General features: G+C 34.8%; 1 protein-coding gene across 1 annotated transcript in view; it reads left to right on the forward strand.

Moving 5' to 3' along the window:
- LOC150084478 (uncharacterized) overlaps positions 1-14,426 on the forward strand; it is an 804,913-nt gene that overhangs the window by 107,763 nt on the left and 682,724 nt on the right. The window lies entirely within an intron of this gene.

The raw sequence follows: 14,426 nt of genomic DNA on the forward strand, positions 1-14,426 counted from the left end.
CCATGAACCGAGAAAGTTTGGTAACCTCTGACATAAAATACACAATGAAGAAATGATTGTTGCAGAAATATTTGAACAGTGTTGACTCTCTCTTTTCATCAATCAATTTCCGATAGCCGACAACAATCTTCTCTGGGCCCTGGCGAAATAAATATCGCAGAGAACCTCAAACACAAGATTTGAGGTTCTCTGCGATAAGAAAGATTTCATCTAGTTCTTTTGCCGTTATCCCCTTCGCGGTAACATTTTCATCTGGCTCATTTAAAAATTTGAATTTTTAAATAAGTTTTTTTTAATTTAAAAATTCAAAAAAAATTGAATTTTTAAATACAAGTCTGCATTGATGTTATTAGTGGGAGACAAACAAGTAACACATCTTCTTCTGATGGTTGATGGAACACACTGAGGTGGGCAGCAGGCAAACGTTTGTTTATTGCCCGTCCGAGCTTAATGTGCGATTCAAATCTTTTTCAACTATCATATAAAAAAAAAAAAAAAAAAATCACGTTAACTGGAAATTTGCATCGTCTAAAGTGAAAAGTGGTATATTTTTTTTCAAATAGCAGTAACTGAAAAACGTGTTAATCGAACTCACGTTATGCGAGGCCTGTCTGTATATCAAATTTAAAATTGATAATATAACAGTCCAGCTGGTTGTAATTTACTTCCCTCCTCCAGTTAAAAAAGATTATGTGGAAAAAACTTGAGCAGGTTCTGGAATCCATGCTAATTTCCTCCAAGAGAGATGCAAAGTCATGGGTGATTTTAACATTCAATATGACTATGTAATGAAAAATGAAGAATCTCATTGTAAAAATAGATACTTATTACAATACTTGAAAGATTTGTAATTCAGATTGAACTTAAAGCAGAAATGCAAATTGCCACCCAGAAAGGACAAACTTCTAGACTTAGTTTTTACAAATTTTGAGATAAATATGAATTATGCTACAAATTACTTTAACTCTGATCATCAAGCTTGACTTTGACTTTAATACTAAATTGGTCAACAAGGAAGTCAAGTAAAGCTTTTGTAACTTTAAGATGGCTTTAAGATGGTTATTGGAACAGGTAAATACATGGACTGTGTTAGGGTAATTAAGAGTAGGAACAGGTGCATGTATACTTGCATGTACACCAATGCTAGGAGTATACAGTGAAACTTCTCCTAACGGACACCTCTCTTTAACGGACATCTCTCTACAACGTACATTTTCAAATTCCCCAACTCACCTCTATTGGTTTTAACGTGTTTTCAGCTTCTGTCTAGCGGACATTCTCTGTAACGGATGTGGACAGGCAATCTGCACTGTTTCGTTTAGATTAGCACTTAATTTGATCTCCCCATAACGGACAGCAGGCGAGCTCACGGCCCTTTTTCTAGGAACTTTTCTTCCATGTATTGCCTCAATCGTGTGTTTATTTTCTATTTCCGATTCTCTGAATTTTATCAAGGTTTACGTCGCGGTTCTAAACCCTTTTTCAAGAATTTTAAGGCACGTGTAAAACTTCTGATGAATTCAGTGTGCGCGCCCGGGGGGGGGGGGGGCAATTTGGTCAGCCTTTTGTCTTTTGAATTTCAGTTTTCTGTTTTGTTCAGTGTCGTGTGAAGTGCACAATGTCTTCTCGTAAACATTTAACTTTAAAAGATAAAGTTGAACTCATTAATGCGTATGTTCGCAATCTCACTGCAAAATTCAAAATCGGGAAGACGCAGGTAAGTGACATCCTAAAGAAAAAAAATGAACTGCTCAAATAATTTTGGCAACACGTAAATGATCAGGTTCAAAAATCATTCCCGAAAACTGTTGGACTTCAAATTTGTCGTGCACGTGCTAAAAGAATTCCCATTAATGGGTCGATTATTAGGGAAAAGGCTTTGGATGTTGCAAAATCTATGGGAGTAAATGAGTTCAAAGCTTCTGTGGGATGGCTAGACAAGTTCAAAACTCGGCATACAATTTCTTGGAAAACCGTAAGTGGTGAAGGTGGATCTGTTGATACACAGAGTGGACCGTTAAATTGGAAGATTTATGTCATGATTTTGAAGCTAAGGATATTTACAACTGTGACGAAACAGGGTTGTTTTTTACAGCTCTTCCTAAAAAAACAATCAGTCTAAAAAACGAAAAGTGCCAGGGCAGAAAAATTTCTAAGGAACGCTTGACTGTACTATTGTGTACAAATATGCTGGGAGACTTATATTAGTCTTGACATTTAGTCTATTGACATTTAGACTATTAGTCTTGACACCAAGGGTGTCAAGACTAATACTAAGATTTCTAAGAGGTACAAGCTAAAGATTATAATGATTTATGCCAACATCGAGCCATGATGATGAAGAGGTTGAAGAAATGTACACCGAAATTGAGAGTCTTCTAGATGAACAGAAAACCCACTACACTATTATTATGGGGGACTTCAATGCTAAGGTTGGAAAAGGGCAAAACAATGCAGAAAGAGGAACAATAGGAAATTTTGGAATTGGTAAAAGAAATAAAAGAGGTGAAAGACTTGTGGAATTTGCAGAATCTCAAGGACTGTCAGTAATGAACACTTTTTACAAGAAAAGAGTGAACAGAAAGTGGACATGGAAGTGTCCAAATGGATTAACAACTAATGAAATCGACTTCATCCTCACTAACAGAAGATATATTGTGAATGATGTTACCGTCCTGAATAAGGTAAATGTTGGAAGTGATCACAGAATGGTAAGGTGTACACTTGATATAGATGTAGGAAAGGAAAGAAAAAAAACTGACTCGAGTAAATAATACAAAGGTCTTTGAGATAACAGAGGAGGAGAAAAAGCAGTATATACTGGAACTTAAGAACAAGTTTGAGCTTCTGCAGACTGCTCAGGACCAAGACATCGACGAGGAATATTACAACTTTTTGAAAGTGATAAGGCCCAAGAAACCTATAGGGAAAAAGAAATCCAAAGAAGAAAAAATTAGTCAAGAAACACTTGTCATGATGAACCAAAGACGACAAATGAAGAGCAAGAAAAACACTGACAGGGAGAAAATTGAATATACTGAGTTATGCAAAGCCATTAGAAAGAGACTCAGAGAGGACATAAGAAGATTTAACACAAGAAAAGTAGAACAAACGTTGAGGGAAAACAAAGGATTTAAATCAGCAGCCATGAGCAGTAATACAGAAAGACAAATGATACTGAAACTGAAGAATAGCGATGGCATACTTATAAACAGCAGAGAATTCATAATTCAAATAGCAGAAGACTACTATAGAGAATTATACAAGGAGCGAGGGAATGATGCCAGCTGTGGGGAAGATGGATCGCAAAGTAGCAACCCATACGACATACCCGATATTCTTCCTGATGAGGTAGAATTCATTGAAGAAAATGAAGAATCAGAAAGCCCCGGGGGAAGATGAAGTTACTGTAGAGTTGTTAAAATTGGGAGGAAGAGACATAACGCAAAAACTGGCAAGGCTCTTCACAAAGTGCATTAGAAAAGGTGTGATGCCTAAGCAGTGGAATAATGCAATCATAGTTTTGCCGCATAAGAAAGGAGATAAATCAGAAATTGGAAATTATAGACCAATTAGCTTGTTATCCCACATCTACAAGTTGTTCACAAGGGTCATTACTAACAGATTAGAAAGAATACTTGATGAGAATCAACCAAAAGAGCAAGCTGGCTTTAGGACAGTATTCTCAACTGTGGATCACCTTCATGTAATATCACAGCTAATGGAGAAAGCAAATGAATATAAAACACCATTATGCCTGGCATTTGTGGATTATGAAAAGGCATTTGACTCCATACAGCATAAGGCAATGTTTCGGGCACTGGAAAGACAAGGCATAGATAACCCATATATTATGATTTTGAAGAAAATATATGAGAGTGCTACCTCCTTTATTAGACTAGACAAAGACAGTAGGAAATTTAAAATCGAGAAAGGAGTTTGACAAGGAGACACAATATCTCCGAAGCTGTTTACTGCTGCCCTTGAGGAAGCTTTCAGAAGATTAAACTGGTCGCTGAAAGGAGTCAATGTGAACGGAGAGTACCTAAACCATTTACGATTTGCAGATGACATTGTGGTCATAAGCCACGATCCCAAAGAATTAGAGGAAAATCTTAATCAGTTATGCACAGTTAGTAAGGATTTTGGACTAAAGATGAATGATGATGAAGAAGATCGCTAAAACAAAAGTAATGATGAACAAGTATGCCACAGTAAGGGAAATAATGATTGAAGGAGCAGTAATTGAAAAGGTGGAGTCATATACTTATCTGGGACAAGTTATTAGCTGTAATAATGATAAATGGCTGGAAGTCAAGAGAAGAATAAATTTTGGATGGATAGCATTCAGGAAATATAGTCACATACTGAAGAGCAATATCCCGGTTTGTCTGAAACGTAAAATAATGAACCAGTGTATACTCCCCACCATGACTTATGGAAGTGAAACTTGGGCACTCACCAAAAGAATGGAAGAGAAGCTGAGAACTACACAGCGAAGGGAACGAATTATATTGGGAATCAGACTGTTAGATAAGAAGAGAAACACATGGATTAGGCAGCAAACTCAAGTAAAGGACATTCTTATCAAAACTAAAGAACTAAAATGGTCTTGGGCAGGACACATAACTTGAAGACATGATGCCAGATGGACTAAGAAAATAACAGAACGGTATCCAAGAGGAGCTAGAAGAAAACCTGGAAGACAAAGACGGAGATGGATAGATGAAATTCACGAGTTTTTGGGTAGTAAATGGATGGCCAGTGCTCAAAACAGAAGGAACTGGAAAATTGCTGGAGAGGCCTTCATCCAGCAGTGGATTGAAAATGGCTGATGATGATGATGAAGCTTTCTTTCTTGAATCATTTGTGCTTCTAATACTAATATAAATTTACTATAGCATAAAATAGTTCTGCCTCCAGATTGCTTTTTGCCAGTTTGCATGTGGAAAAGTTCCTATTGATTTCTTACTGTTAAGGAGTACATGATTGCTCCTTACACAATTAACATATTCTAATAATCAGCTTTTTTTTTTTATTTTAATAATTCCTTCAAAAGAGCCAAAGCTGTATACAGAATTAATGTATATTATGTATTGAATAATAATAAATGTGATAATAATAATAAAAAAAAATGAAATATACATAAAAGCAGGTGAAAAACAATTAAAAGCAACTAAGTTAATTTAAGAATTATATTATATTAAGAATTAATGAAGTAAATTTATAATTGTTAATGGATAAATGATTAATATAGCAGTAAAAGTATTGATAATTATAAATATAATAATTAAAAATTAATAATAAATAACCAAAACTAAAATATACAAGTGATTATTAAAACAAAAATAATTCAACCGTATGTATATCACTAACAGTGTATATATAAATTAATATATGCATATTTATATTGAAAACTCAAAATATTATTTGCACTCAAATACTTTGCACCTAATGGTAAAGGGAAGTAAAATCTAATGATTTAAAATAAATTGTAAAGGGAAATAAAATCCACCTGTAAAATGAAATAAAATCTAATAATTTAAAATAAATTTATTGCTCTTTTATTAAAAATGATCAAAAGTATTATTACTTATCCATGATTTTCATTTGTTAAAACAGTCCTTAGAGTTTGATGGAATTTATTTTATTTAGTGTGTGTGTGTGTGTCTGCGTGTGATTTAAATATCAGCTCAAGTTGTGCTGAAGCTAAATTCTTTGTTGGCATCCTCATTCTGGTTGAATGGTTAGTACCACTAGATTTGCAAGATATTTGCTTTCTGTACTAACATGTCAGACTTGCAAAGAGGTAAAGCAATATTCTTGATTTGGTTATCAGTAATGATCACTAGTGATGCATTGTGTATTTAAGAAATTTCAGTTGAAGAAACCATTAAAATTAAATGACAGTGATAATAGGATTTGTAGTTAAAAAAAAAAAAAGGAAAAAAAAGGGACTTTAAAACGAGAAGTAAAGTACTTTCAGTAGTGCAACTGTGTTCGATGAACATAATATTGTCACACTTCAAAGCAAGGATGAACAATCTCAGCCTTTTGTTCCCTAGGCACATTATGACCAAAGTAGTCCATCCACCATTAAACCCTAATACAACGAGCCTTTTGTTCCTCAAAAATCTGAAGTGAAAAAACAGGAACCAACTAATAAAAGACCAAAACGAAAGTATTATGACAGTTATCTGAATTTTGGCTTTACATGTAAATGTGTTGGAAATAAAGATGCTCCTGATGCAATAAAATATTAGCAAACAGTTCTTTGGCTCCCGCTAAACTTGTGTTTCTTAAGTGTTCCGTGAATATGTTGTGAGATGAAAAGTGTTCCATGACTAAAAAAAGTTTGAGAAATGCTGCCCTAGGAAATACAGGATAATACAATCGTCCACAGATGCAATGTGGACAGCTATCATAGTACGAAATACTGAAATAACAAGTAACCAAATAATTAACTTCTGCACACCCTTTGCATCCTGTGCACATATCACCTCCCCTGTGAGGTGATATGTGGAATATTGTTTTGCTACAGACCTGCAAAAGCACATGTTTCCAGTATACCGTATCTGCAAAACACCCTTAGCCTCTTACCTAGCACTAAAATAATAGTATCAATGGATGCAAATTGCAGGTCACCATTATGGCATAGCCATACAATAGATAGAATGGGCTTTCACAATGGGCAGAAGATGGAGGACTACATAGCTACGTCACCTTTTATGGTCATCAATCAACCACACAGTCTTTCAACATTCATTAACACATTGCATGAAAGTGTGATAGATGTTACCTAAATACCTAAGTAGCTCCTAAATTTACAAATTGGAAAGTACAGGAGAACTGGACTATGCCCAACCACTGCACCATCACCTTTCAGCTGGTCAGCCAACTGGATCTGATCCCACCTCCAGCCCATGATACTATCAGATTTAACAAAAAAAAAGGCAAACTGGGGAAAATACAAGGAACCCTAAACTCCATACTTCAGGGAACCCTCACACAGGATAATAATCATCATAATATTGATATACAGGCCAGTCAACTAATTGAAACTATCAGAAGAGCCAAAGAAGCATCTGTTGTTTGGTTTTTTCAGGAGCATTACAACTAAGGCCATATTGCTCCGGGATATGCGGTGGTCATTCCCTGACCTTTCCGCATCCTCCGTATTTGGTGGTCATGGGCTCGAACCCCGGTCTAATCAAGAAGCTTGTGCTATGCACTGCTGCTCCTGCCCACCTGGCTATGGATGCGCCCAGAAGCATCTATGAAAGAGGAGCAACCAAGAACAAATGACATCCCATGGCAGTGCCCTGAGCTGGAAAATCTCCAGCAAAGGGTCAACCAGGCCAGAAAAGACTTTCAGAGATATCAAGCCAGTTGGCCACCAGCTAAGGTAAATGCCTGGTGGGAGTAATACCGCTCTCTGAAAAAAAGCTACAAAATCTTAATAAAGGCAAAATAAAAAGGAGTCCTTGCAAGCATTAGCATTAGTAGAGGCATATGATGCAAGAAAGCAAGCTTATGCAGCATCAGCCAAAAGAAAAAAAAAAAAAAACCGCACCCATTTCACTCCTCTGTTCATTGCAAATACCTGTCCAGCTCACCTTAAATTTATTTAGGCTATCAACTTCCAAAACTCGGAAATCAAGCATTTCCGGAACTGTGTTGATATAAAATATTTTTATTATCTGCATATGAGGAACTCATTCCTGAAGTTATGCCGTGTATTTTTGAGACACCCTGTATATAATATATATCCTATGTGTATATGTATATACGCACAGTAGTGGACTTAATTCCCTGTATTTATTCGAAATTTAAACATTCTTCTGATTTTTCAGTTTTATTTATGGCAGATATTATTTGGTGAGCCAAATGTATAAAGTAGATATATTTATACCTACTTTATATATTTGGCTGTACAGATATATAAGGTGGGTATAAATATCTAATGAAATGAAATAAAATTTTAAAGGAATAAAGAATAAAATAAAGTAAAATAAAATTTTAATGATTTAATGAAATAAAATGATTGTTAAGTATATGTTAGTTTGCAATATTTGGTTACCATTTCATTTTTCCATTTGGATGGCTGCAAATATCTTGACCATTGCTTGTTTATGTCATGCCACTCCCAGTGTGCAGTCAAACATTGTTTGTATTTAGGTGATGAATTATTTTTTGGTTAGTTGTATGTGATTCATTGACACCACCGGAGTGTAAAGTCATTCTTAAAATATTTCAGCTATTTTGTGTGCTAGATTCGTCATCTTCTAAGCATAGCAAAGCAGTTGTAGTTATTGCCTATACCTATGAAGTTATACTTATACTTATGAAGAAATAGCAAAAAAAAATTAAGGTGGAGCTACTAAATCTGGTGTTAGGAAAGTGGCTAACCTGAAGAAAATTACCATCTGTACAAAACCTGCTCCGAAAATGGGTTGAGGACCTAAAATAACACATCAAAATGAAAGTGAAATTTGTTAATTGGCCCTGCAAGTTTGCAGAAGAACTGTTAAAACTTTAAAAAATAAATTAGAAAAACCTGGAGTGAACATTTCTGACAAAACATTTAGATGAAAATGATGCAAAAATAGTTCTGAGAAAACTTAGAAAGTGGTCTTTTCTCAGTGGGAAAAAAGTAGCATCAATTTGTAAATTTGGCTAAGCAGGTGATTAGGCAAAAGTTGATTGGAGTAAAGAGACACATATTTGGCTGCAATGATAACTAATATGTGTATTGATTATTTGGTGAAGCCTTGCTACTAAAATGCACAACTGTGACAGTGAAGCATTCAGTGTGTCACTGTGTGTGTGTGTCCAGGCATATGCATGTTGTGTTATTGAAGTACAGTATATTCAAAAATATACCAATGTGATATTCTCAAACAGAAATTGCTATTGTTTAGGTTTTGGTTTTTATGGCGTAAGGGCAACTAAGGCCATGATGTGCCAAGTCCAGACTGTTGTTAACCAATGATGTAAACCCTAATATTCAAGATGAGTACATCTTTCAGCAGTATGGTGTACCTTGTCATGCATACTAAACCAACGTGAAATTGTTGAAAGGCCACATGATAAATGTGCTCCCGTGGCCAGGTAATTTATGAAATCCAATTGAAAATTTGTCGTCAAGTCTGAAAGATGTTTCCCACTGAAATCCCAGCAATAAGTGAAGTGGCATTCTCAGATGAACAGCGAAGCTGATGATTTTAAAGGTGTAATTGTAGCACCAAATAAAACAACATTTTTTAAAAATAAGTAGTGATGTTTTTAGTGAATACTAAAGGCATCATTACATTCAGCAGAAATGCAGATTTTCAAATGGAACTGAATTTTGTCTGCTGCTGGAATTCATTCTCCCTCTGCACCGCTGCTAAATTTTTTTATTATTTTTATTTATTGTGTTAGCAGCCCAACCAAACTATGATAACTTCGTTATGGATATTGTGATGATACTGTACCGATAAAGGCCAATCAGTGAAGTGGTGTAAATGTATCATAGTGTAATGTTGGGTTATGTTGTTCATGTTGGGTGATTGGCCACTTGACCCAGATGGCAGCTGCTACAGCTGTATTTCCTCTTCTGCGAGTGTGTGTGTTACCGCCATATTTCCTCTTCCATATGTGCTACGGCTGTCTTTATGGCATATTTTCGCAATCCACATTGTCAGTGACAAATTGATATCAGTTTTTTTACCAATGGCATAAGAGGATATGTACCTTTTAACATTTGTTTCTGTATCTAGAGTTGTTAAATGATTTCAAAACAATATGTGACTTATTTATTTTCAACTGGAAGTTTTGTGTGTGAATGTCAGGTCTTCTTCATTCTTGTTATTGGAGTTGATTTTCCCTCTACAAGTGTTACCACCATAGCATTTTTTGGCAGTATTAAAGTGATATCTCTATTTTTCACCAATGTACCCATCTTTGAAAAGAGTATAAACCACTTTTAAAATTTCTCTTTGCAGAGGTTCATTGTTAGGAAATTTCAGAATACTGTAGCATAAAAGGATACGTAGATTAACAGCTTTGATCAAGATTAACATGTCACAAATTGATTGGAAAAATTTTAACAGTAGCCCTGCATTATAGAAACAAATGTTAAAAGTTCAGTATCCTCTTAAAAAGTATCCACTTTTATGTACCTGCACAGATTGCTAAAATGTAGTGAACAATAAAAACAAAACTCTGTACTGATGAGCAAGCTGGCATAACAATGAAAGTCACAGCGATAGACATGTTGGTGTAGCAACAGTAACTAACTTGATAATACATTTTGCTGCATCGCTTACTAGGAATTTACAAACATGTTTCTGTATACATATGTCCACAGGATGATGCATCTCCATTTTTTTACTCTCTTTCCCTGCCTAACTTTGATAGTGAATTTCCAAACAATGGAAATGATCTTGAATTATTCCCAAGGTCTCCAGACTTCAATCCTCTGCTTTTTTTTTTGCTTGATCATTCCTGAAAGATAAAATGTACACTCATGAACCATGAACGTTGCAGAATTAGTGGGTTATGGTACAACAGAAAAAAACTATAGCTCACTCGTGCATCATGATATCAGCCTGTTAAGTAATAATGCCATTCATTTATGCAGACTGGTGGTAGACATTTTGGTTGCCTGATATGCCTGTAATGCATATGCCTGAAATGATATGATATTTCTGAAATGATATGCCTGTAATGATATCATTTCTATTTATCTAAATTATATAATATATTTGAATTCCTTTTTAGTTCATGTTTACTCAATAAACTTACATAGGTATATATATGTAATATATATATATATATATGTCAAAGTGTTTATTCATAATTTCGATTTGTCTGTAATAGAGTTGAAATTTAAGGATAGAATTGCAGAATGATCTCAAGAAAAATATTTTTTAAAATGAAAATCTAAAACATGAAAGGTATTAGAACCTACAATCCTTGGTATGTTGCATTTGCATTTCTGTAGATAGCAGTTTCCATAAAATGCTTGTGGAGGTAGGTTGCTTCAGACTACAGTAGCAGATGGGATAAATGAGAAAGAAAAAAACTTTCTACTGTGAATTTGGTTGTGTACAGTGTGATTGTGACTAGGGGAGATACATGTTCAGACTGGTTTGGAAGAGAGTGGTGGAATTACAGATGCCACTTCAGAAGAGCATTGTTCATGGAAGTATCTAGAAAAGGATGCAGCAGGAACTAAATGTTAGGGAGTGAAGAAACTTTGGTAATAGATGGTCATTAATTGACCTGACTGCCCTTTTTGAATAGAGTCTGTGAGCTTGACAAAGGTTCAGGACATTACCCCAAATGTGGGAACAGTATTCCATGGCAGGTGGATATTAGATTTGTATGTATTAAGGAGGCATTTTGAATAATAATAAGAGTGAAAAATAGAAGTTCAGCTTTTTCAATGCAGAAGAAGCAGTATTTGTGATGTGCTTGTGCCAAGAGAGATTAGAAATCTTGGTAATATTCCATAGTAATGATCTCCAATAGAGAAAGGCCATTTATGTCTAGAAATCTGAGTCTCACTGAAGTTGAGCCTAGGAGCAGTAGACTCATTTTTGTGAGAAATACACAGGACTGAGTTATAGGATTGAAGTTAACTAATGTTATTGCAACAAAAGGACTTTTCTGAGATTTTGTCAGAAATAGTTCACAAGGAAGTCTATGATATCACACCAGAATTTCAATGAAAAATGTTGGAAAAGGATGCCTCAGAGAACATACATTGCCAAATAGGAGAAGTGTATGTCTGGTTTTAAGATACTTAAAAACAGACTAACACTCCTACCAGGTGGTGATGTGGTGACTGCAAATCTTTGTTGATCACAGAATCCAAAGGGATTGTGCAAAGCTACTCTTTCTACTGTTTCAGGGCAACATTTAGACACCTGTTAGGGCAACCAAAGGGGGATAGTTAGTTGGTGACATTAAAAAAGTTTTGGAAAGACTATGGCATTTTAAAAGCTGTAAAGAACATTGTTATTGTCTAGAATAAAATTAAAGAAACAAACATGGAGCGTGGAAGAAATTGTGGCCACAGTTTATAACTGATTCCAAGGAATTAAAGAATATCCTGGAAAAGGCCTCTGAGGTTGGGTAAATTCATATCTTGACGATAAATAAGCTCATACATCAACCATTAATTAAAATAGCTCTTTACTGTGACTGGAATTTACAAAATTAAAATAACATACTTACAATAAATTTAATGTATAAAATAAAACTGCTAAGATACACTGTATAAAGATTAAAACCGTAATAAAATCGTTGTAATAAAATTTCCTAAAATAAACTGGATTTATTTTAGGTAATTTCATTGCAACGATTTTTTTTATTACAGTTTTAATCTTTATACAGTGTATCTTAGCAGTTTTATTTTATACATTAAATTTATTGTAAGTATGTTATTTTAATTTTGTAAATTCCAGTCACAGTAAAGAGCTATTTTAATTAATGGTTGGTGTTATGAGCTTATTTATCGTCAAAATATGAATTTAAAGAAAGTGTGAAGACGGTGACTAACAGCTCAGTGGAGATTGGTGGACAATTGTATGTGGAAATGAATGAAGCTGACATTCAGGAATTTATTGGTATTCACAGAAAGATTCTTTCCAACCAAGAATAAATGAAATTTTTGTCAGAACATCAGTCAGGTGGAAGAAGTGAATGAACAGACCGAAGTGTTCATTTGCAAGAATACGGCTGAAGGTTTTTTGCTCTGTTTGAAAGACAAGATCCTAATGTACTGACCATTTCACAATGTTTTTTTAAGATATTTGTGATGTTCTTGCTTGCTACAGGTTACATAAGAGGAGAAAAAGAAGACACCTATTCAGACATCCCTTGATATGGTCTTCAAGAAAGTATCTACAGAACTAGTCCTTTTACAGAGGCACAGAAACAACTCTCTCAGACAGTAATAACCTCTAACCATTACCCTCACTTTCCTTTTCTAATTTAATATCACTTACTTTCAAGTAGCATTGGTCCTAGCAAGCAAAATGTCACTGATATTAAGCTAAAAGACAGTTTATTTACAGTGTGTGATAAAGTGTGTTACACTGTATATGTAGTGTATTTAGTATGTGCAAGAATAAAATTTGACTTGCAGATCTTTCAACCTATGAATGAAACTCAGAAACCCATTGAGTTTATAAGTTGAAGATTGTCTATTTTTAAAATGAAACTTTTATCTTAAAAAAATGATAGCTAGAAATCTAGTTAAAATACAAGATAGAAGCACAGTGGAAATAGGTTAACATGAAATGAAAGATAACTGCACAACACAGTTTGTGCAATTATCTTTCATTTTTTGTTAACCAATTTCCACTATGCTTCTATTTTGTATGTATATCTATGAGGGACATTTGAAATGTTTATGGCCTGTGTATGATAGGTTTATTTAAGGAGTCTGGTAACATGTTATTTTCAACATAGTTTCCCTTTGGAGTCAATACACTTTTGCCACTGATGCTGCAATGTGTTGATCCCAGCTGTAAAGAAAGTTTTTTTTCCTTGGGCCTTCTGGAATGCAACCACTGCAGCAACGGCATTGCTTTTGGAGGGAAAATGGATTCCAGCAAGGTAGGGGTGCCTCCGTAGCCAGGTGGGAAGGAGCAGCAGTGCGTAGCACATGCTTCTTGATTAGAACGGGGTTTGAGCCCGTCACCACCAAATACAGAGGATGCGGAAAGGTCAGGGAATGACCACCGCATATTCCTGGAGCAATATGGCCTTAGTTGCTAATGCTCCTAAAAAAAAAAAAAAAACAAATAACAAAATAAATAATCCAGCAAGGTATTTTTTTTTTCAAATTTAGAAATAGATGAAAGTCCAATGGTGCTAGATTTTGTTAATATGTGGGAGGGTCCAAGATTTCGAAGCCATACATGTGCAGTTTGGCCATGGTAATCGCTTGTGTCCCTGGTGGAACACAAATATTGGATAACTGCATGGTGACTGATTTTGCCTATCTTTCTCATCACACAACTTTGTTGACTTCGGGACCTGTAATTTTAAAAAAAAGACTATTGTAACTTTAGGAAACTGAATAGGTAATAAGTACAGAAAATTTTAACAGTGTACAAGTGACCCTCGTATAACACGGTAGTTTGGTTCCTACAAAATCTTGTGTAATGTGAAACCGTGTTATACAGGCCTAAGAACCAATACGAAAAGTGGGGGGTTACGTTCCAAAAGCTAATAAAATACACAATTTTTTTTTTATAACTATTAGAAACGTAATTTTTATAAAGTTAATATTTTAACTTTATTTTTATAATAGTAGTAACTTAAATAGTAATAACTGAACAAATGTCTTACCTTACAAACTGTGATACTTATATATTAGATAATGTACGTTCGTTTAATTAAAGAACACGACATGCACAAGTGGCAAC

The sequence above is a fragment of the Mastigoproctus giganteus genome, chromosome 6, assembly GCF_048544385.1.
Source record: "Mastigoproctus giganteus isolate SK-2022 chromosome 6, ASM4854438v1, whole genome shotgun sequence".
Taxonomy (NCBI): Eukaryota; Metazoa; Arthropoda; class Arachnida; order Uropygi; family Thelyphonidae; genus Mastigoproctus; species Mastigoproctus giganteus.